Source organism: Otolemur garnettii, unplaced genomic scaffold, assembly GCF_000181295.1.
Source record: "Otolemur garnettii isolate 467f Iridium unplaced genomic scaffold, OtoGar3 scaffold00010, whole genome shotgun sequence".
Lineage (NCBI taxonomy): Eukaryota > Metazoa > Chordata > Mammalia > Primates > Galagidae > Otolemur > Otolemur garnettii.
Genome location: NW_003852405.1, coordinates 14,165,984 through 14,188,007, shown reverse-complemented (window position 1 = coordinate 14,188,007; position 22,024 = coordinate 14,165,984). Strand labels below are relative to the sequence as shown.

General features: G+C 45.5%; 1 protein-coding gene across 2 annotated transcripts in view; it reads left to right on the top strand.

Moving 5' to 3' along the window:
- Nucleotides 1-1,182: 1,182 nt before the first annotated feature.
- Nucleotides 1,183-22,024, top strand: part of LOC100942881 (transmembrane protein 56) — a 64,858-nt gene continuing 44,016 nt past the window's right edge. Inside the window, exon 1 of one of the 2 annotated variants that reach the window (XM_003784135.2) lies at nt 1,183-1,500. The gene's annotated coding sequence lies outside the window, so the exon portion shown is untranslated. Of the gene's footprint in view, nt 1,501-1,939; nt 1,962-22,024 lie in introns of those variants that run through there. The other variant, XM_023509854.1, reaches the window with a different exon arrangement.

The following is a 22,024-nucleotide window of genomic DNA, read 5'->3' as shown; positions in this document are numbered from 1 at the left end:
ACATGTGCATTTATGTACATGTATGTATTAGCTCAAATATCTTAGCTCTGATAGTGATTTCCTACAAATAATTGTCCTATGTTATTAATGGTGGTGTTTATAAGTTATTTATAACTTACCTCTGGTACCAGGGTGCTGTGTGGCTCACGCCTGTAATTCTAAGACTCTGAGAGGCTGAGGCTGGAGGATGGCTAAAGGCCAGGAGTTCTAGACCAGCCTGTGCAAGAGCGAGCACCTTATCTCTACTAAAACTAGAAAAATTATCTGGGTGTCAGTGGCGGGTGCCTGTGATCTCAGCTACTTGTGGGAGGCTGAGGAAGAGGGATCGTTTGAGCCCAGAAGTTCAAGGTTGCAGTGAGCTATGATGACAGCACTGTACCCTGGGCAACAGGGGGAGACTTTGTCTCAAATCAAACAAACAACTTACCTCTTTCCATAAAAACTTGGTTTTGCTTTTTGAGAATTACAGTAGCCTAAATATAGCTCTTCATTTGTTTTATTTCAAACAATAATATCTTGTTGATCCAGAACACCTGGAACTTCTTGGGGCTATATATGTAACAGGTCAGAAGATCTATTTAATGGCAATTTGGGATTCTCTCTCAGTCCGTACCAAAAATTCAAATCCTCCTTCCACACCCTGAAAGCAGAGGAGTTCCGGGTGTAGGTGGAGTGCTTTTCACAGGGGTTTTTTCCTGAATTCCGGAGGCAGCTGCTAGGAGAACACGCCTCTTCCACACACGCCCCCTACCCTGTTTGATACGCACCTGCAGCCCCTAGGACAGCACCGCGGGACGCGCCTTTGCATGGCAGACGTGGCAGAAAAAACCAGCAGTTGCCTTTTCATCTCTCTTCTTATGATCAAACCATGCAGTTCCTTTACGTAGTATCTGGGCATTTAAGGCCGATGTAAATTTATAACCTAAAAAGATTTCTGGTTACGTGGCTAGTTCGGGTACCGACCGCAGCGGAGGGGGGCTCACACAGTTCTCCCCACTCGCGAGTTTGGTTACTTGCTTTGGAAACCCAGGAACCGCACGCTCTGCCCTTGGCGAGGTGTGATCCTCCAGGATTCCACCGCAGCCCCTGTCGGGTGTTGGCGTTTTTGAACCCTTTCCCGGCCCCAAGTTCCAGTTGCCAAAGGTCGGCCCTGCCGCGGGCCTCGGGCCCCGCCCCCTTTGGCCTGGGTCGGAGCCGCCGGGAGCCGGAGCCGGAGCCCGAGCGGCCGCGGCCCCTTTAAGGAGCCGCTCTGCGGTAACCCGAGCCCGCAGTCCGGGCGGGCGCGGCGGCCGCGCGGTAGCTCCAGCCTCGGCGACTGCACCTCCGAGCGGCCCGGAGCCCGCGGCTTCCCTGGCTCCCGTGAGCATCTCGCGGGGTGGCCCCGGCCGGCGCCAGCCCTCGGGCCGGGCCAGATAACCAGGCGCTTATAACTACCCGCCGCCCTCTCCTGGCCCGGCGCAGCCGCCGCCCGCGCGCGAGTCGCCCCGGGACCCGGCACAGGTGACGCCGTTTGGAGTGGGGCTCGGGGAAGAGGGCGGGCTCACTTCGCCCCGCGGCTTCCCCGCGCAGCTGGACGCCGTCCGCGAGCAGGGTCGCCGCGACTTCCCGCCGCTGGCCTAGCGCGGCCGAGGGCCCCTGCGCCGGAGGCTGGGTGGGCGTCCCGCGCGCGGGAGGCGGCTCGGGGCGGGCTCCGGCAGGTGTGTGCGGCGGGCGCAGCATCCTCCCAGTCCCGCGGGCCCCGGCGCCGCTCCGGGAGCAGATGGTGTCTCGGGGCCCGCGGCCCCCGCGCCACTCGGGCGCCCCACGTCCCACTCGCGTTTCCCGGCTGCGCGATTTGGTTTGCTCTGTCTCTCTGGCGGCGCCTCTGGGGACTCAGCTCTAAGCGGGTGGGTGCGAACCTATGGACACCCAGGGAAAGCTTTCTTGTTAGAGACCGACACACATTCAGGCGCATCAAGTGGGTAAGTCACCCTTGCCCCCACCCCGCGCTGCCTCTCTCTAAAACAAGTCGCTTTTATTTACCCACCCTTCCATTTCTCAAGTGGGTCCCATTTTTAGCCAACGAGTGGTGTATTGGGAAAGGGACCAAGCACAAAGTCGGGAGAGAAATTGGTTTCTGTTTCCAGCTCTACCATTATAACCTTTGGCAAGTTTATTAAACTAAGTGTCTCAGTTTACCCATCCATGAAATGGGCTTCATAACGCCAGCATTTTCCTACCGTCCTGAGATGGCAGAAAAACCTCTGTGAAAGCACTCTTGAGTTGTCTAGGTTCATTGAAGAGCCAGTGTCGGTGGTCTGTAGTTTATTAAATTGTACACTTTTGAGTGTGGTGCACATTTTTATGTGAAATTTGCTTTGATGATGTTTAATGGGGCCAAGGTGTAAGAGTTTATGTGGATGTTAGGAATTGATGTGTGAAGCAGGAGAACTCACTGTAGTAAAATCTTAGTGCAGTCGTAAATAGGGCCCAGGATGATGGACCATGGATTGTGGTGTTTTTTTAGGTGAGATACTGCTGTGGGAGCACATGGTATAGATTGGAATGCAGCTTCATCTTTGTGTAGCCAATTAAGGTAATAAGTTAGAGAATCCAAGTTCCCTCTTAAGTGTTCTATATATGAGGTAGAGAATTTTTACCCTTGTTTATCTTTTCCTTAAAAGATAAAGAGTGTATGGGTGAAACTAAATTAAGAAAGTGTACTCTTGTCATGTTAGGAAATTTGAAAGAATGGCTTGAGGAACCATAGATTTTGGTTATTTTGCCACCCCCTCCTGTGCCATCTGATGATCCAGAGAATAATTTATTTTGAGGATACTTCCTTTTTTCCTGCCCCTGCAACTCCTTTTGTCACATCACCTCCCTACAGAGTTGGAATCTTCACTGTGCCGTCCTGTAGGAGTTTTACTGTCTAGGCTGGACGCCCCCATCAGCTACTCGGTCCATCTCTAGTATTCACACTGCTGGATTTCCATTTCTTTTCTTTCACTCTAATCCTTCTTTACCCTAGTATAAAGAATTAATGGGTCTTTGGCTCGGAGCCTGTGGCTCAAGCTGCTAAGGCGCCAGCCACATACACCAGAGCTGGTGAGTTCGAATCCAGCCCGGGCCCGCCAAACAACAATGATGGCCGCAACCAAAAAATAGCTGGGCATTGTGGCAGGCTACTTGGGAGGTGGAGGTAGGAGAATCGCTTGAGCCCAGGAGTTGGAGGTTGCTGTGAGCTTGGATGCCACACTCTACCCAGGGCGACAGCTTGAGGGTCTGTCTCAAAATAAATAAATGAATAAATAAATAAATAAATAAATAAAGAGTTAATGGGTCTTTGCTACTAAAGCTGTATACTTGAAGGTATGGCAGTGGTTAAGGAGCTGAAACTTCATTGCAAACTCCAGAGAAACTGGGTCTTCTGACAAGATCCTGGAGTATAGATGCAAGAGTTGGCCTGCTTTTTCTTTCATTTTCTCGAATCTGCATTAATTATTTGCTTACCAAGGGAAGGCTTGGGAGCAGGAAGCTAGCAGAAATCGAACTCAGTGTTGGATTGATAAAGATCATTCCCTGCAAAGGAGTGGAAAGAAAGAAGAAGCCGCTTGGCTCCAGGGAGGTTGGAGAGCCCTCACCATTACCAGATAACTAGCAGGTAGAGAAGGAGCCCTAGATCCCCCACTGGGAAACAGGTAAGGACTGCAAAATAGGGAGTGGCACTGCTTCTAGGCAAATTCTGGAATGCAACTGAGGTTTAATGGGCCCTTTTCCCTCTTTCCATTTGTGTTTCTGGCTCCTCAAGGTCAAGTGCACCTGTCCTATGGTTTTCAGACTTGTTCACACTCTTCCCTCCGTGCTCTAACGGAGGCCCAGCATTATGTTCCAGCCTCAGATCTGGTCTTACAAATATTACAGGAAGCCAGACAGTTTAATTTGTAGGAAACCTTAAAGACCTCAGTACCTTGTCCCACTCTTCTTTCCTAATTAATACCCCATATCCTACGGATTAAGGATTCCATAAGGCATCCGTATCTCGTGGAAGGTTAAAAAGCGGGATACTCAGTTTGAGAAGGGTAAACTGAATAGTCTACATCGAGATCCAGAAAACTATGGTTTTTCTGTTGAGGAAGATGATGAATTAATTGTTTGTGTGAGAATAGTGGGTCCTTGGACAAGGGAGGAAAGGACTAGGGGTGGAATTGTGCTGGACAGCTTGTGTCCTTGACCTTGAGAGAGCAAAGGATACCACCAAGCTAGCACAGCACCTTGCTGGGCTTGCCCTCCTTCCATTCGCCTAGTAAGAGGAAGGAGAGAGCAGTATGGAGGTGGAGTCACCATCTGTTCTCAAGGATGGGAAGCAGACTTAGCATTAGGGATGAGCTGTATTCACCTGGCACTGACATTAGGCAGTGGATGTATTACTACAAAGAACGTATTACATCAGGAAAGTGAGGCTAATTTTGTAAAAAATTCCAAGGTATTTCAAGAATGGCTTTGGTGATATTTTTTCCTATTGGAGATGAAAGGTAGGTAGCACACAAAGAAATGGAGTCCTACTGCTCTGAAGCTTGTTACTCCTGGTGAGACAGTTGGATGTGCTGAAAACAGACCCCGACCTGAGAAGGCAGGAATAGCAAAAGGTGTTTCTTTGCTCAGAACATGGGTCTGTTCAAGGAGAAGGCAATCTTGTGGATATACGAGAAGGAACTTGTGAATCCCTGTAAAAGGCCAAGGGTTTTGAAAACAGCCGATGTAGAAGACAGCCAAAAGTCTGTGCAGAGCTTGGGCCATTGTGGAGGAAAGGAGTCTTGCATGGTGGCACTGATGTCGTGGGGGGAGTTTGACTAGATGGACAGGGTTTTAAACGTTTTGAACTACAACAGTACGACCTGCATTTTTACATTGAGATCCAGAACACGAGTAAGTATATGTGAATCTGAAACAAGTTACTATTTCTGTTCCTATTCTGTGTTCTTAAAAATGTATAACTTATCAGTGGATAACAGATTACCATTTGTCTCATGGATGGAAAAATAAATCCATGAAGCAGGCAGTTGGAGATGCCGGAGGAAGTGAGGGGGCCATAGAAGTAGCCGAGAGCTTTCTGGACCCTGTCAGTGGGAACAGAGGGAGGGCAGGAACTCATCTGGGTCTGATGTGTGTAGGACTCAGATGAAAGGCAGCTGGATGGGGCAGATGTGAAAAAGGGGACTTCCTACCTGTTCTTTTCACTTAAAAGCAAAACAATTTGTTTTCAGGGAAGACATGTGGAAGGAGTGAACTTGGATTTGAAAGCAGTTTTCTTTAGAGCACACTTTTCTCTGTAGGTTAAACAAGAAGACAAATGGATCCAGAACAAATTGGCTGTTGGATTTAGATCACGTCCACTTTCATGGGCTGGATAGGGAACCAGGGGGCTTATAGGGTAGAGTGGGTGAGCAGGAGGCTCACACCTCCCTTTCTAGCTTTGAGAAGTTTGAGCAGAAGTGGATGAAATGTGTTGTGTTGAAACCCCAATTGCTGATCAAACTCATTAGGAAGTTGGCTGCTTGCCTCACAAAATTTGAAAAGTATTCTCATTGCATTTTATAAAGGGGTTAGACTATCGAGACTTCCTTAGAAGTCTATTTCAAGATGTACCATCAAACTCCAATCATCATTCATAGTCTTTGGGATCACCAAAAAAGCTTCTTAGAGAAACAGGCAAGGCAGCAACCAGCAACTGTGAGCTAATTCCTGCATCTGCCCTAAAGTTAATCAAGGACAGAGCCTAGCTGCAGACTTTTGGTTTCCTTTTCATAACAATTGATGTCCAACTCCAACACCTAACACTCCCACCAGCAAGTAAAACAAAGCCTGGAGAAAAAGTGCACAGGTATCAGAGTTCACCCGGGAGTTGCCTAGTTACTGCTTGCTTTTATCACTGGCATTCTTGACCTAGTTGGATCCTTCCCTTGACCCATCCCTGCCTTCTCTGATTTTCTTTCTAGAGGGTGGGAGGCCGGAAGGGAGGGCCTGAGCACCTGGGGCAAAGGCAGCATGTTTGACAGCTCCCAGCTGCATATCTCTTAAGGCCCAGTTAAGAACCAGCTCTTGCGACATTTGCCATTTTGAGGATTTGAAACCACTTACAGTCTCAAGTCCGTAAAGTTTTCTTTAGTGTTTTTTTTTTTTTAATTATGAAAGTGAAAATAGCTCTTCGTAAAAGAAAAAAAAAATACAATCAATACTCAAGAGGATGCACCTCCCCAAACTCCCTTGGTTTTATCTCTAAACAGAACCAGTTATCTATGGGGAGGGTGTTTATAGCCCTTCAGACATTTTATCTATAAATGCTAATGTGCGCCTAGAGTTATTTATTTATGAAAAATGTATCATTCTGTAGCCTGCTTCCATATCACCTTGTTCACTTAAATGTTTTAAGATGTGATAGTATAGAGTGGCGCCTATGGCTCAGTGGGTAGGGTGCCAGGCCCCATGTACTGAGCCCCCGGCTCTGGCCGAACTGCAACAGCAGCAAAAAATAGCTGGGCGTTGTTGTGGGCGCCTATAGTCCCCAGCTACTTAGGAGGCTGAGGCAAGAGAATCACTTAAGCCCAGAAGTCGGAGGTTGCTGTGAGCAGTGTGATGCCACAGCACTCTGCCAAAGGTGAAAAAGTGAGACACTGTCTATAAAAAAAAAAAAAAGATGTGATAGTATAGCTATGTCAATATGTTTAACCATTTCCCTATCCATGGGCCTTAAGGTTGCTTCTAATGATGCTTCAATAAACACCCTTGTTAACACTATACGTCATTCTTATCACACTTGTGGAATTTGTTTTGAGGGTAAAAGATCAATTTATTATATACTACTTATTTTATAATTCAAGAAACATAGTAATATCAGTGGCACCTGTAGCTGAATGGGTAGGGAGCCGGCCACATGCACCAAGCCTGGCGGGTTGGATCCCAGCCCAGGCCAGCTAAACAACAATGACAACTGCAACAAAAAAATAGCCAGGTGTTGTGGCAGGTGCCTGAAGTCCCAGCTACTTGAGAGGCTAAGGCAAGAGAATTGCTTAAGCCCAAGAGTTTGAGGTTGCTGTAAGCTGTGATGTCACGGCACTCAACCAAGGGCGACATGGTGAGACTCTGTCTCAAAAAAAGAAAAAAAAAGACATAGTAATATCAAGGTTTACAAATTCTTCTATTTATTTCCCCAGATATTCCTTTAGCAGTGAAAGCACAGGTTAGCAGTTGGGGGCACTTCAAAGTGGGGCAGTGTGCAGTCCTTGTTCACAGAGCTCACTGTCCAGTAGGGGGATTAGGCATGTACATTGACTAAAATATTTGCAGTTTTTATTTATGCCCCAGCGTGTTCCAAAAAGGATTTGAGAACGTTTACAAAGATGTGCATACAATATGACAAGATAAAGTAAATTTTAACATAAAAAAGAAAAAGAGGATAGAAGTCTGAGTAAAGCTCCTGTTCTGACGTCCTCTTCTCTTCTTGGTTAGAAGTTCTGGCTATAATATAAGCTTTCCAGCAGCCAAACAATCCATAACAAGCTTCAGGGTGTCCAGAGGAGATACCAAAGCAGAAGCCTACCCATTCCTGATTCCAGGAGATAAGAGGAGATTTCTCCTTTGGATTGTCATTAAGAAAACACTCTATTTGCAATGGCCAGCATTCTCAGCGACATTCTCAGTTTTGTATAGTAAAACCTAGTGACTTTTCTTTATGATGACATCTCATATCATGTTGCTCAGCACTGGCCAGGAGTATCATGCCTTGGCTATGCTCAGTGAAAGGTTAGGATGAGGTGTAGGTTCATGGGTTTAGTCCAGAAATAGCTTTAAAAGGACCTAAAGGGACACATGAGCAAAGAAGGCAGCAAAGAGATACTGTTCCTGGACATTTTCCCACAAGGTAGCAAAGAATATGCTGCAAATATATAATTTTAGTGACATTTCTGTGGGTACTTAACAGAACACTTGGCTTGTAATATATGAAGCCAGAGATGAGGATATTTTAGATGGAATTAACTGATTAGAATGATAATAATAGCTAATGAAACACTTGCTGGATGAGGGAGGGGCACAACTACAACAGGGACCTTACCTAACAGATGCAAACATTGTAACCTAATTGTTTGTACCCTAATATTGATCTGAAAAAAAAAATAGCTGAGCAGAATATTTTCAAAAGGAACAATAAAAAAACAACTCTCCTTGGTCCATGCGAGAAGGATGGTACCTGTTCACATAGAAAGAAACTGTGCCAACATACTAAGTGTTCTTGAAAGCATCTAGAGCAGTGGTTCTCAACCTTTCTAATGCCTCCTAATGCCACGACCCTATAGTACAGTTTCTCATGTTGTGGTGACCCCCAACCGTAAAATTATTTTTGTTGCTACTTCATAACTGTAATTTTGCTACTGTTATGAATCGTAATGTAAATAGCTGATATGCAGGATGTGTTTTCGTTGTTACAAAGAGGTCGCGACCCACAGATTGAGAACCGCTGATCTAGAGGCTTAAAATTGTTAATCGGTTGTACGGTGTGAGAGTTGGGGCTGTAAGTTGGGAAAAGTTCACCTCTCATAAGTCACCTGGATCTGACTTTCTAAGAACATATTTGCCAAATTCATTGCTCCCAAACACTCCTTCATTGCCACGTCTATCGGCCAAGCTTAGGTTCTTTTATGTGACTTACTATACCTGAATTTAGACACAAGGTTGAGGCCACCTGAAGTCTGTAATGTGTTGAAGACACGCCTAATTTGTTCTGCACTTCACCTCACAAGCCTGTGGAGTGGTTTAAGGAAATATATCCCTGTGTTTAGATGTTTTGGCCACCTGACAGTATTCAGCTAGCTATTGGATCAGATAGTTAAATACCAGGTTTACTGGAAAAGAGTGGTACTGGAACCCGTTTTAGGTGATGGCAGTTTTATGGGAAGAGGTCAGAAGAGAAGCACTGGCAGAGTACCTTGTTTTTTTTGGAGACAGAGTCTCACTGTGTCACCCTCAGTAGAGTGCTGTGCCGTCACAGTTCACAGCAACCTCAAACTCCTAGGCTTAAGCGATTCTCTTGCCTCAGCCTCCCAAATAGCTGGGACTACAGGCGCCCACCATAACACCCAGCTATTTTTTGGTTGTAGTTGTTGTTGTTGTTTGGCAGGCCCAGGCTGGGTTCAAACCCGCCAACTCTGGTGTTATGTGGCTGGTTCCCTAGCTGCTGAGCTACAGGTGCTGAGCCAGAGTGCCTTGAGTAGAGTTTAAAGTGGATCTTAAGTAAGAAGATAAAAGGCTACCTGGAGAAATTAGAAGCTCTTTGGCTTTCTTTTCATTTTAGCCACCACATTCTCCAGTTAGATGGTAGGGGTAGACTAGCTGCCCTAGACAGCTGGTAGACTAGGGCCTTTAACCCTAAAGGGAAACAGAAATAATCACATTCTTCAAATACAGAATATGTAATAATATTCCTCTGTCATTAGTGCCCTTGGAGAAATAGGTGTAACATTTCTTGGTGAAGAAAGGTTGGGCCAGTGGTGTCAAGAGCTGTTCCTTTTTTTCTTGTTTAAGCGTGTCGCTCTGTTACCCAGGCTAGAGTGCCATGGTGTCAGTCTGTCTCATAGAAACCTCATACGCCTGGGTTTAGGAGATCCTCCTGCCTCAGCCTCCCTGAGTATCTGGGAGGCATGCACCACAATGCCTAGCTCATTTTTCTATTTTTAGTAGAGATTGGGTCTCGCTGCTGCTTAGGCTGCTCTCAAACACCTGAGCTCAAGCCGTGGTCCCCCCTTGGCCTCTCAGATCTAAGGATTACAGGCAGGAACTATTCTTTATTGAGTGATATTTTGATCTATTGCTGAATAACAAACCACTCCCAGACATAGCCCGGTGGCTTAAAACAATGATATTTTTTTCCCTGTGATTCTATGGGTTGGCTGGGGAGTTTCCACATTGCTTACAGGTTCACTGGAGAGGGTGCATTCCGTTGGAGGGTCAGCTGGGCTGGAAGATCCTGCCTGGCTGGCCAGCGTGACTGGTAGTTGGTGTCGGGGGCTGGCTTTTAGCCGCAGCCTGAGTTTTCTCCTGTGCCCTTTTATCCTCCTGTGGATTTGACAGGTTTCTTTATGCGATGGTCTCAGGGGATGTCCACGAGAGTGAAAGGCGGAAACTGCGGGGTGTTTTGATGCCTTTTTAGACTCTGAATCCCTCGGAGCTTCTCTTCAGTTGTGTTTTATTTGTTAGCAAGTGGCAAGGCCAGCCCAGATTCATGCGGTGGGTGGTGGTGGTGTGGGGGAGAGACATAGCTTCCACCTTTGAATGGGAGGATCAGAGTGGCCATGAAACATTGCAAAAGAACTTATGGCTGTTAAATGATTTACCATAGGTGGCTACATGTGCCAGGTACGTTTTAGGTCCATTTAGCATTCTGTCCCATTAAGCCCCATGACCGTCCTGCAGTGTAGGCATTCTTATCCCATTTCACAGCACTGGCCTGTCTGAGAGGTTGTATTGTTTTTGCCCAAGGCCACTTGATAAGAATTGGGAGTAGGATTCTAGGTATATCTCTCTAGCTGAATGGAATTCAGCTTTCTTTCTTTTTTTTTTTAGACTTGGGGTGTTACTCTATTCCCCAGGCTAGAGTACAGTGACAAGGTCATAGCTCACTGTACCCTCAAACTCCTGGCTTCCAGCAATCCTTTTGCCTCAGGCTCCCAAAGCACTGGGATTACAGGTATAAACTGTGCCTGGCCTGGAATTTGTCTTAAGAGCCTAACAAGGGGGAGAAATTTGCTGAATTATTCTTCAGCTTCTCTAAACCATTTAATGTGATCTGCTTTCCTGTGGGGTACAGGCAAAAAAAAGAAAAAGAAAAAAAAAAAAGCAAGAGGCAAAGCCCTCCCTTAACCATTGCCTGCATCCTGAGGACATTCCCAGAGATAATCAGGTCTGCGATTTGGAGGGGAGAAGTTCCCTGTCTCCTTAGGTTCTGATTTCCTAGGTAGCTTGGCATGTGGCCCAGTGGTTCCTTCCCTTCCTTTCCATTCCCTTTTTCCTTTCCTTTTCTTTTCTTCTTATTTTATTATTATTATTATTTTGAGACAGAATCTCTCTCTGTCACCCTGGATAGAGTGCTATGAGCTATGATGCCTCAACTCTTGGACTCAAGTAATCCTCTAGCTTCTGCCTCCCCAGCAGCTGGGACTACAGGTGCCTGCCACCATTCCTGGCTAGTTTTTCTGTTTTTAGTAGAGACAGGGTCTCAGGCCAGGTGAGGTGGCTCACACCTGTAATTCTAGCACTTTGGGAGGCTGAGGTCGGTGGACCGCCTGAGCTCATGAGTTTGAGACTGGCCTGAGCCAGAGCGAGACCTTGTCTCTAAAAATAGTTGGGCACTGTGGCGGGTGCCTACAGTCCCAGCTACTCCGGAGGCTGAGGCAAGAGAATCACCTAAGCCCAACAGCTGGAGGTTGCTGTGAGCTGTGATGCTGCAGCACTTTGCCAAGGGTGACAAAGCCAGACTCTGTCTCAAAAACAAAACAAAACACAAAAAACAAGAAAAAAGTAGAGACAGTGTCTTGTTCTTACTCAGGCTGGTCTCCACCTCCTGAGCCGAACAATCTACCTGCCTCTACCTCAGAGGGTGGCAGGATTACAGAGGGGTGAGCCACCATGCCTGGCCTCAACAATTTCTTTTAAAAAAGAACAAAATATATTTGGGAAAAATCATGCTTTGTTCAGCTTTTCCTTGATTTCACAGTGTTGGCAGAAAGCCAAGAGATGTCTCAAGCCAAGAAGCTCCTTCTGTGCGCCTTCCAGGAAGGGAAGAGCGCTGATGTGGAAATACGTACAGTGGAAACCAGGTAGAGAAGGTTGGCTGCGGGACCACTTTCCTCATCCCAGGAGTCTTTCCCAGGCATCCTAGAGCCACCTGCTCCCTGCCTCAGCTTCAGGGCTTCTGACTAGCACAGACTCCTTCAGGGTCAAGTCTAGTTTTGTATTTGAAGTGTTTTATTTCCTTGAAGGTGGGCCATCAAATTGTATGAGCTTCAAAACTTTTACGTTCTATTTGTGTCAACTTCTACTTCTGTTTCTATTTGTGTCAACTATTGGATTCTTGCGACCTTCTGCTGGTTTATCCAAAGACCAATGGCTGTCATTGGAACTCGTAGATTTAAAACAAAGACTTCTTTATAAAATTGTTAAGTGGGGTAGGTTACTAAGAATGAACATTTGTCACGAAATCCCGTGTATCATCTCTACCCAGAGGTCCAGAGGCTAGATAAGGACTTGAATTTTCTAAGGGCAGAATTCTTCAGTAAGTTAGGAGCTGAGGTGCTAAAGGGACTGCTGGAGGATAGGCCTTTTCCTTTGTTGGCTTCTCTCCAGCTGCTCTGCTTGTGAGGCATTATAAAACCCCAAAGAAAGGAATAACTATAAAATGAAATCGAAAAAATGTTTTAGATCTTTTTTTTTCTCTTGTTCTTTTTCTTTTTGTTTTCTTTCCTTTGAAATGAGAATTTTCAAATAGGACCAAAGGTAAAAGTGGACAACAAAATAGATGGATTATATTACATTTCATTTATTTAAGAGCCCGAACATGTAATAAGTTTAATAAATATAAGCTAGGAAAATAATGAAAGTTTTGTTAAAAATCCAATTGAAAATACACTTAGAATGGAAGGGAGAAATTCAGTGAAGACTAATGCACCTATGATTTCCAGGTGTTAGGGAAATGAAAGGGAGAGAAATAATTTCTTGAAAGGGCAGAAAACCTCAGGGATTAAGGAGATGAGATAATCTCCCGCCCTCCCTGTATCAGAATCTCTTGGTGGAGACTCCCGGCTGATTGACAAATCTATCAATTAATCTGTCCCTCGCAAAAAAACTCCCCCAAACTGTAGAAAGGAAGACCATAAAATTTTCTCTGCTGGTGGGAATAAGCAGAATACATACTGAGAAAGTACTGTGGTGGTACAGAGTTTTCACTCTAATAGGAAAATTTGAAAAATACTGAATTAGAGGGATCAGAGAAGGTTTTTTTAGTAGGCATTTGATACAGGATATAAAAGGACGGATAGGATTATGACTGATAAATGGAAATCTTAAAGAGATTTGTAGCAGAGACGTGAATTGTCAAAACAGTTGCCTGAGCTTTGGTGGCAAGGTGGGACCACCCCACAGCCATTTACTATAGATATATTTTTCCTGGGGGTGGATGTCCCTTACAGCACCCAATTTGGAGAATAAAGTTTAGCCTCCTTCCTGATCATTGTAATTATTATATACAAGCAACCCAATGAATAGATTAAAAAACTGTATAGCGAGGGTGGTGGGTTCAAACCTGGCCCCGGCCAAACTGCAACAAAAAATAGTTGGGTGTTGCGGCAGACACCTGTAGTCTCAGCTACTTGGGAGGCTGAAGCAACAGAATCGCCTAAGCCCAGGACTGGGAGGTTGCTGTGAGCTGTGATGCTATAGCACTCTACCGAGGGGGACAAAGTGAGACTCTGTCTCTAAAAACAAAAACTAAAACAAAACTGTGTTATATGTATATCATGGAATACTATTCAGTTTTTTAGTCTGTACATTGGGTTGCTTGTGGGGAAAATAAAGGCCAATTTTTTTTTTTTTTTTTTTGAGACAGAGCCTCAAGCTGTCCCCCTGGGTAGAGTGCTGTGGCATCACAGCTCACAGCAACTTCCAACTCCTGGGCTCAAGTGAGTCTCCTGCCTCAGCCTCCCAAGTAGCTGGGACCACAGGCACCCGCCACACGGCCTGGCTGTCATTGTTGTTTGGCGGGCCGGGCTGGATTCGAACCTTAGGTGTATGTGGCTGGTGCCTTAGCCATTTGAGCCACAGGTGCCGAGTCTTGCTCCAGTTTCAAAACCATACCACGAATATAAGAGAATCTATAGAAGTTGAGTTGACTGTTTCATGGCCTTAGGCCTGTAGACTTTCACACTAATGCTAATGGTTATTGAACTCTTTGCTCAGGAGAAAAAAGAGCTAGGATATTTTCTGCACATAATTCTTCTAACCTTTTTTCTGTGTAGCCCTTAATACACAATTAAGAAAAAAATCCTAGCACTCTGGGAGGCCAAGATGGGTGGATTGCCAGCTCATGTGTTTGAGATCAGCCTGAGCAAGAGTGAGACCCCATCTCTAAAAAGATAGCTGGGCGTTGTGGTGAGTGACTGTAGTCCCAGTTACTTGGGAAGCTGAGGCGAGAGAATCGTTTGAGCCCAAGAGTTTCAGGTCACTGCACTCTACTGAGGGCGACAAAGTGAGACTCTGTCTCAGAACAAAAAGCAAACACTGTAACTGCAGTTAGCTGAGAGCGTCATACATATTCACTTAGATGCTTGCCAGTTTGTGTATGAGTGAAAGGGGGAAAGTGAGTAGTGTGGTAGTTATTTTAACTAAGATTTTAATGTCCTTGACCAATTTTACCAGCATTGAGACGGATCACTGCAATGTACTACCTATATGAAAATGCAAAGAAAGGCCAGATGGTTGGAGAGCAGACTTGCCTTTTTTGGATAAAGTCTTTTGTTTGGCTTAGTAAATAGCTCATCTTGTGCAGTCATGTTTATTTACAAAGGACTTAACAGTCTGAAGGTAGACTTTTAAATCCTAGAATGTTCGGACTACTGACAATGGTGAATAAATCAATAAATATGTATTTCTGCAGTTAAGAGTATGAAGATACAGTGCAGGTTATACATGAAACTTTTGAAATGTACTGTCAGGAGTTTCAGATAGGTAATTGTACTCAGTGTCAGTTCATTTATCATATTGATATTCTTTTCTTTCAGACATACTTGGAAGTGAGAACCTTTTGAAGTTAGAGTATACTTTCATGCTGTACTACTAGGGTTGTCAGTTTAGAAAATTCTTTTGCTCATATTTGATTACACTGATAAAACAAAGGGTCTGTACCTGATGAGATACTGGCATAATGGAAAGCACACACAGAATATGAAAGTCTGTTATTATTTTATTTAACTTTTATTTATTGACTACATGCTATATGGCAGGCACTGTGAAGGCATGGGGAGTCAGCTGGGGGGAAGATGGCCATGTTTCCCACCCTTACGGGGCATACTTTCCACTGGGCGCAGGAGATACTCACTGAAGTCACAGCTGTAAGAGAGAGGGACATGGCACCAGGGCAGGTCATGGGAGACTTGACCTGTTAACAGAGCTCAGAGAAGACTCCAAAAAACAAGTTGACCTGAGAGCTAAAAAACATGGGAGTTAACTTGGGAGTGGGTGAATGGGATGTGCAGAGGCCTCCTGGAGGGAGAGAACATGGCACTTAGGGAGGAGAAAGAACTCCATGTTAGCTGGAGGGTAGCAAGTGAAGGCAAGTGCCAGTCAAAGCTGGGAGAAGGTGGAGTCCTCCTCATAAGAGCATTGGGAAACCAGTGCAGGTTTTTAAAAATTTGTATTTATTTATTTATTTTTATTTTTTGAGACAGAGTCTTACTATGTCATCCTTGGTAGAGTGCTGTGGCATCACAGCTCACAGCAACCTCAAACTCTTGGGCTTAAGCGATTCTCTTGCCTCAGCCTCCCAGGTAGCTGTGACGACAGGTGCCCACAACAATGCCCGGCTATTTTTGTTGTTGTTGTTGCAGTTGTTTAGCTGGCCCAGGCTGGTTTGAACCCTCCACCCTCAGTGTATATGGCTGGTACTATATCCACTGTGCTGTGGGCGCCGACACTCAGTGCAGGTTTTTAAGTTGAAGGCAAGTGAGGAGGTGACATGATCAGAGGCACCTTTTAGAAGATTCCGCGATTTCCCTGGATCCCTCACTCTGGTTTTCACTCCAGGGAGATGAATTTGGAGATAATCCAGAAAACTGATGGTAGTAGCTTGAGAAAAATATGAAGCTTTTTGAAAGTTATTTAAGAGGCAAAATTTGTGGGATATGGGTTTGAGAATCAGATGAGAAATGACAGAGTATGGACACTTTTTTCTAGAACTTTCTACAAGGGTGGTGAGAGAAATAGGGTGTAAGTATGAAAATGCAAATCAGAGAAAGAAAACTATCTGGGAAAAGGAGAGGATTGAAGGAGAAGTTGTGGATCTTTTGATTTTTGTTTTTGCTGGGAACTTGAGCCTGTTTAAAAGCCAACAAAAGGAGCCAGTTGAGGAGAGAATAAAGGATAATGGGGAACCGAAGAGTCCTGAGGAGGCCAGAAAGGATGGATCCAAAGTACGCAGGTTAGGTCGGCCTTGGATCGGATGCGTGGGTGCAGATGTGGGTCGTATAAATACTTGGTACTGGGATATTGACAGTTTTCATATGTTGGCTTTTATTTTTTCATGTAGTAGGGTGGGGGTTATCTGTTGAGAATGGGGGTGGATGGTTGGACGTTTGAAAAGAACAGGGACAACTTGGAAAATTTATTGTGAAATATGAGGATTGGTTGGCCAGGGCGGTGTGCCTGGGGCGCAGGGCAGTGTGATTCATGCTCACCAACTTCCATCTCTCCTGGTGTATGACTTTTCTCCAACAGTGCTCTGATTGTTCAGGACTCATCTCTGAGTAAATAGTTGGGCATATCCAGCGTTGGGATCTTGCCAAGTCTTGGCAGTGGAAAGGGAATGAGAGGGTATTAGTAAGAGTGTTACGGAAAATACGAGCTTTAGGATCTAAGCTGATTAAAGAGGGCTGCACAACAAGGAAGGGGCTAATGGGCTGGGGGAAAGCTGCGAGGTCAGTGGGCTTGGAAATGTTGTAATATTGAACAAGCCTGAGGGAAAAGAGGCTCCGGTCAGCAAAAGAGATACTTGATGTGTTAATTTGGAGGCAGAAAAATGATAGGTAAGGGATAATGGAAGAGGTGCCATACCAGATGAGGGTAGGAGGACTTCCTCTGGAGTCGCCAAGGAGGGGCTGAGCCATTTAACAGAGATAGGAAGCTACTCAGGGTGGTGGCTGGGCCTGAGGGCATGAGGGAGCCTGGGCCAATGTCTCTGAAGGGAGGTCTTTGGGAAGTTAGAATGTGGTACCAGTGAGGAGAGGTAGAGGGTGGTGTAATTGAATGGCAGGGGCACAAAGGACAAGGGTGTTTACAGAGGTGGGGAGATGGGAGAGCAAGGCCTTAAGGCGGGGTCTGAGGAGAAAAGAGGGTACACAAGCCTCCTGCTGGCTCTCAGTGTGAGAGGCTCAGTAGTCCCTGCTCAGAGTGCTTGCAGAAGAGGCCAAGAGTACGGTACTGTTTTGAAGGTGTGAAGTACCAGTGCCAAGGGACCTAGTGGAAGGGATTGGGAGGCAGAGGGGTGGGCACAGGTGGCTGGGAAGGAACTTAGGAGCGTAACAAGTGTACTCCAGTTGGTGGAGGACAGCTCCCTGCTGTGGGCACTGCATACATTTTAAGTGTTGACTGATACAAACAGTAATGAAAGAAGAGCCTAGCGGGCATCCTCAAACTATGGCCCGTGGGCCACATGCGGCCCACTGAGAACATTTATTCAGCTCGCGGGGTGTTTTTGCCACTGCTGCCTGTCCTGCTTAGCAGCTGACTCGTCCCAGGGCCCGCAGTCCAGCCCTCCAACAGTCTGAGGGACAGTGAACTGGCCCCCTGTTTAAAAAGTTTGAGGACCCCTGGCCTAGGGTCTAGTGGCTGCAGGCCCAGAGATCATCTGTCCTGCACGCTACTGATGGTGGATGATGGCAGAAGCAGGAACTGAGCACAAACTGTAGGCCAAGTCCTGTTCTAAGTGCCCAGTGAACCTTATATTGTTTATTTCTCATGGCAGCCTGGGCAGGTTAGTTTGTGGATGGATGAAGAAACTGAGGTTCAGTTAAGGCAAGGTTAGTAGTTTGTCCGAGGTCCCACGACTAGCACATGGCTCACCTGACACCCAAACTTAAGACTTCTGTGGGGCCTGTGTACTTCCTACCACATTGTAGCTACTTAGCATTTCTTTACATGTGAGATTTTGGTTTTAACATAAGTGATAGGATGTTGAGTAGGTAATGTAGTACTTGATTCAGAATTATCTTTCTGGATACCCAAATTAAGTTCAGCCCTAGACCTAGAGCCTTACTTTGAGAGCGCTCTGAAGGTTAAATCAGCCCTTCTGCAGACCAGTCCTCCTCACCATCATCTTACGGTTTCCTTGATGGGTGCTCAGATGCTTTGGAATGGCTAGAAGGTCTTTTTTAAGTTAAAGTGAACTCTTCTCTTCCTAGAATTTTTGCTTACTTGTGCCATTTTGAATAATACAGAGTAAGGGGCCTCTCTCATTTTTCTGTACTACAGTGCCTTAAATATTCAAAGAACACTCTTAAATCTTTTCTGAGAAATCTTGTTTCCAAACTAACATTACTTGACCCTTTAATTTTCTTCCTTCCTCCCTCCCTCCTTCCCTTCCTTCCTCCCTCCCTCCCTACCTCCCTCCCTACCTCCCTCCCTTCCTTCCTCCCTGCCTCCCTTCCTCCCACCCTTCCTTCCTCCCTTCCTCCCTCCCTCCCTCCCTCCCTTCCTTCCGCTGTTGTCCTGGGTAGACTGCTGTGGTGTCATAGCGCACAGCAACCTCCAACTTGGGCTCAAGTGATCCTCTTACCTCAATTTTTTCTATTTTTATTTTATTATTATTTTTTATTTTTGAGACAGTGTCTCACTATGTCACCCTCAATAGAGTACTGTAGCATCACAGCTCACAGCAACCTCAAACTCTTGAGCTTAAACGATTCTCTTGCCTCAGCCTCTCAAGTAGCTGGGACTACAGGTGCCCCCCACAATGCCTGGAAATTTTTTTTTGTTGCAGTTGTCATTATTGTTTAGCTGGCCCAGGCCAGGTTCGAACCCACCAGCCCTGGTGTGTGTGGCGGGGTCCTACCCACTGAACTACAGGCACTGCCCCCTTTAATTTTCATGTTATGATACAGGCTTTAAAAGTCACCGTCTTATTTACGCAGCTCTAAAGATACTTTGGTACATGGTTAATTGACTATAAATCAGGACTGATACAGTGATCAAAAGGTCTACTTTTATCCTATCTGAGTATAAGTGAGCCTGAAGCTTGTTTTTATGTTTATTATCTTCATTATCCTGGTTGTCTCTCATTGATTTGTGTCACTTATAATGACATGACTTTGTGTTTATGGCTATTAGGCCAACACTTACACTTGGGTATTGCGTTTTAAAAATTCTATTGTATTTTACCTTTGAGTATTTACTATTGAGGATTTATTATTTCAGCCAGTGAAGGTAATTTTGAAATCTGATGCTGTGAACCTAGTTAGGTTCACAGCTCTGTGTTACAGGCACATTAAGTAAACTGCAAAAATATTTTCTGAAACAGGATCAAAAAGAGAAAATGCAGCAAAGTCCTAGGAGACATTTCTCAAGTCTACTTGGGATCCTTGATCTACCTGCTGCTCTGAGTTTCCCTAATTATGTTATCTCCCCACATTTGTTTGTATTATTCATAAGGCTCTCATGGAAAGCTTTCAGCACTTTGCTGGACTAAAGTTATCCTACATTTGGTATTGTCCAGTCTAGCATGATTTGTCAGTGACCTGTGGGAATAAGGTATATATAGGAAGGAGTTGGGGTGACTGGGAGGTTCTAGGTCAAAAGATGGGGCACTATGGATGTCACCATCCTTCACTTAGATACAGAACCCTGGAGAGAGGGCTAGTTAGGGGTTAAGCTCAGCTCGGGCCAAGTAGAGCCTGCGGAGCCTCTGGGATGCCCAGGTGGAGCCATCCGGGGGTAGCTGACCATCCAGGCCTGGTGCACTGGGAGGGGTGGGGTCTAGTTGCACACAATATAGGCAGTGCTGGAGGTGTGGGGCCCAGAGCCTACAGTGTGCAGAGAAGAGGTTCAGGGGGAATTTGTAAACACTGCCAAGATGAGGGAGTGCATGCCTATAGTCGGAATTTTCTTAGTGAAATGGGAAGAAACCTCATCTGTTGTAAGAGATGCAGAACTAGAGACTGGAGAGCAGTGACTATTTGGAATCAGCATGAGAAATAAAGGAGGGAGCTTTCTGGGGATGTGAAGAAAAGGAAGGAAGGGTAAGCCTAAGTGGGGCACTCTTCCCAGCTTCCCTCTTCCTTGCTGCCCTTAAAGGCAAACACTTGTCCTCCCTTTTAAGGGTTCTTACTGCAAAACCCTACAGGAGTGGTTCTCACTTGGGAGTCGTATCATGATATGAAGGAGTGGGGCTGTGTGCCTGTATGGCCGTGGCTCTGGTGATTTTGACATTCCCTAAGGAATCCCTGTACTTACAGAGTGATTTCAAACAGGGAAATGAGAGTAATGGTTGTGTTTGGGAGGGGATGGGTTGAGGTGATAGTTCTCCACTCACCTGGTAGATGATGGGTTCAGCCTCGGCATCTTGTTGGCATTTTATTTTATTTTATTTTTTGAGACAGAGTCACACTATGTTACCCTCGGTAGAATGCCGGGGCATCACAGCTCCCTCAAACTCCTGGGCTAAAGTGATTCTCTTGCCTCAGCCTCCCAAGTAGCTGGGACTACAGGTGCCCACTACAATGCCCAGTACTTTTTTGTTGTGGTTGTCATTGTTGTTTAGCAGGCCCTGGCCAGGTTCAAACCTGCCAGCCCTGGCGTATGTGGCCGCACCCCTAACCACTGAGCTATGGATACCGACTCCTTGTTGGGGTTTTATTTTATTTTAATTTTATTTTATTTTAGAGACTCTTTCTCACTTTGTCACCCTCAGTAGAGTGCCGTGGTGTCACAGCTCACAGCAACCTCCAACCCTTGGGCTTAGGCGAGTCTCTTGCCTCAGCCTCCCAAGTAGCTGGGACTACAGGTGCCCGCCACAACTCCCGGCTACCTTGTTGGGATTTTAATAGAAGTTACCGTCTTGGTTCACTTGTAATACTTTCGGGTATCTCCCCAATTATGTGTCCTGTCTGCTGGATATTTATCCCCTGGAAATGGAAAGGAGGGAGTGTCCCTTTCGCTTCCTGAACTTCACCACTTTATGTGGTGAGGATCGATTCCTTTGTTTCCATACTGACTGTGGGTCTTCCATTTTGTATTCCAAGGGCCAGCATAGTGCTAGGCGCCTGGTAGCCGAGTAACAGGTGGATGGTCAGTTTGCTGAAGGCTGAATTAGCCCTGGCTGTGCTGTTTCCAAGGGCCCTGCCTCTGGGGATCCTGTTGGAAGAGAAGGGCTCTCTTTGAGACGTGCACAGTCACGTTAATGACAGGGATGCCTTCTAAGAAATGCATCCTTGGGTGATTTCACTCTGCGAACATCATAGAGCATACATACAGACCTGGGTGGCGTAGCCTGCTACCCACCTGGGCTCTATGGGAAAGCAACACAGTGCTCAGTATCTGTGGTATCTAAACATAGAGAAGGGTCTGGTAAGAATGTGGCATAAAAAATGATACGCCTCTATAGGGGACTTAGCTTATAGGACTAGAAATTGTTCTGGGTGAGTGAAGTCCTAGGAAGTTACTATATGTTACTATAAACTTTATAAACATTGTATAATTCTTATTCAACTAAATTTATAAAAAATTTTTTCTTCAATGATAAATTAATGTTAGCTTTAATTTTTTACTTTAAAACGTTTATATCCAAGCTTTTTGATTCTTTTGTATTTGTCTTAAAACACAAATGCCTTATACAGATGTACAAAATACTTTCTTTCTTTATATTCTTTATAAGATTTTTTTTTTTTTTTGAGACAGTCTCATTATGTCACCCTCAGTAGCCATGATGTCACAGCTTGCAGCAACGTCAAACTCATGGGCTTAAGCGATTCTCTTGCCTCACCTCCCAAGTAGCTGAGATTACAGGTGCCCACTACAATGTCCGGCTATTTTTTGTTGCAGCTGTCATTGTTGATTAGCTGGCCTGGGCTGGGTTCGAACCTGTCAGCCTTGGTGTATGTGGCTGACACTGTAACCACCGTGCTACGGGTGCTTAAGCCTATAAGCTTTTTTTTTTTTTTAAATTAATTTATTTATTTTTATTTTGGCTGGGGCTGGGTTTGAACCTGCCACCTCTGGCATATGGGGTTGGTGC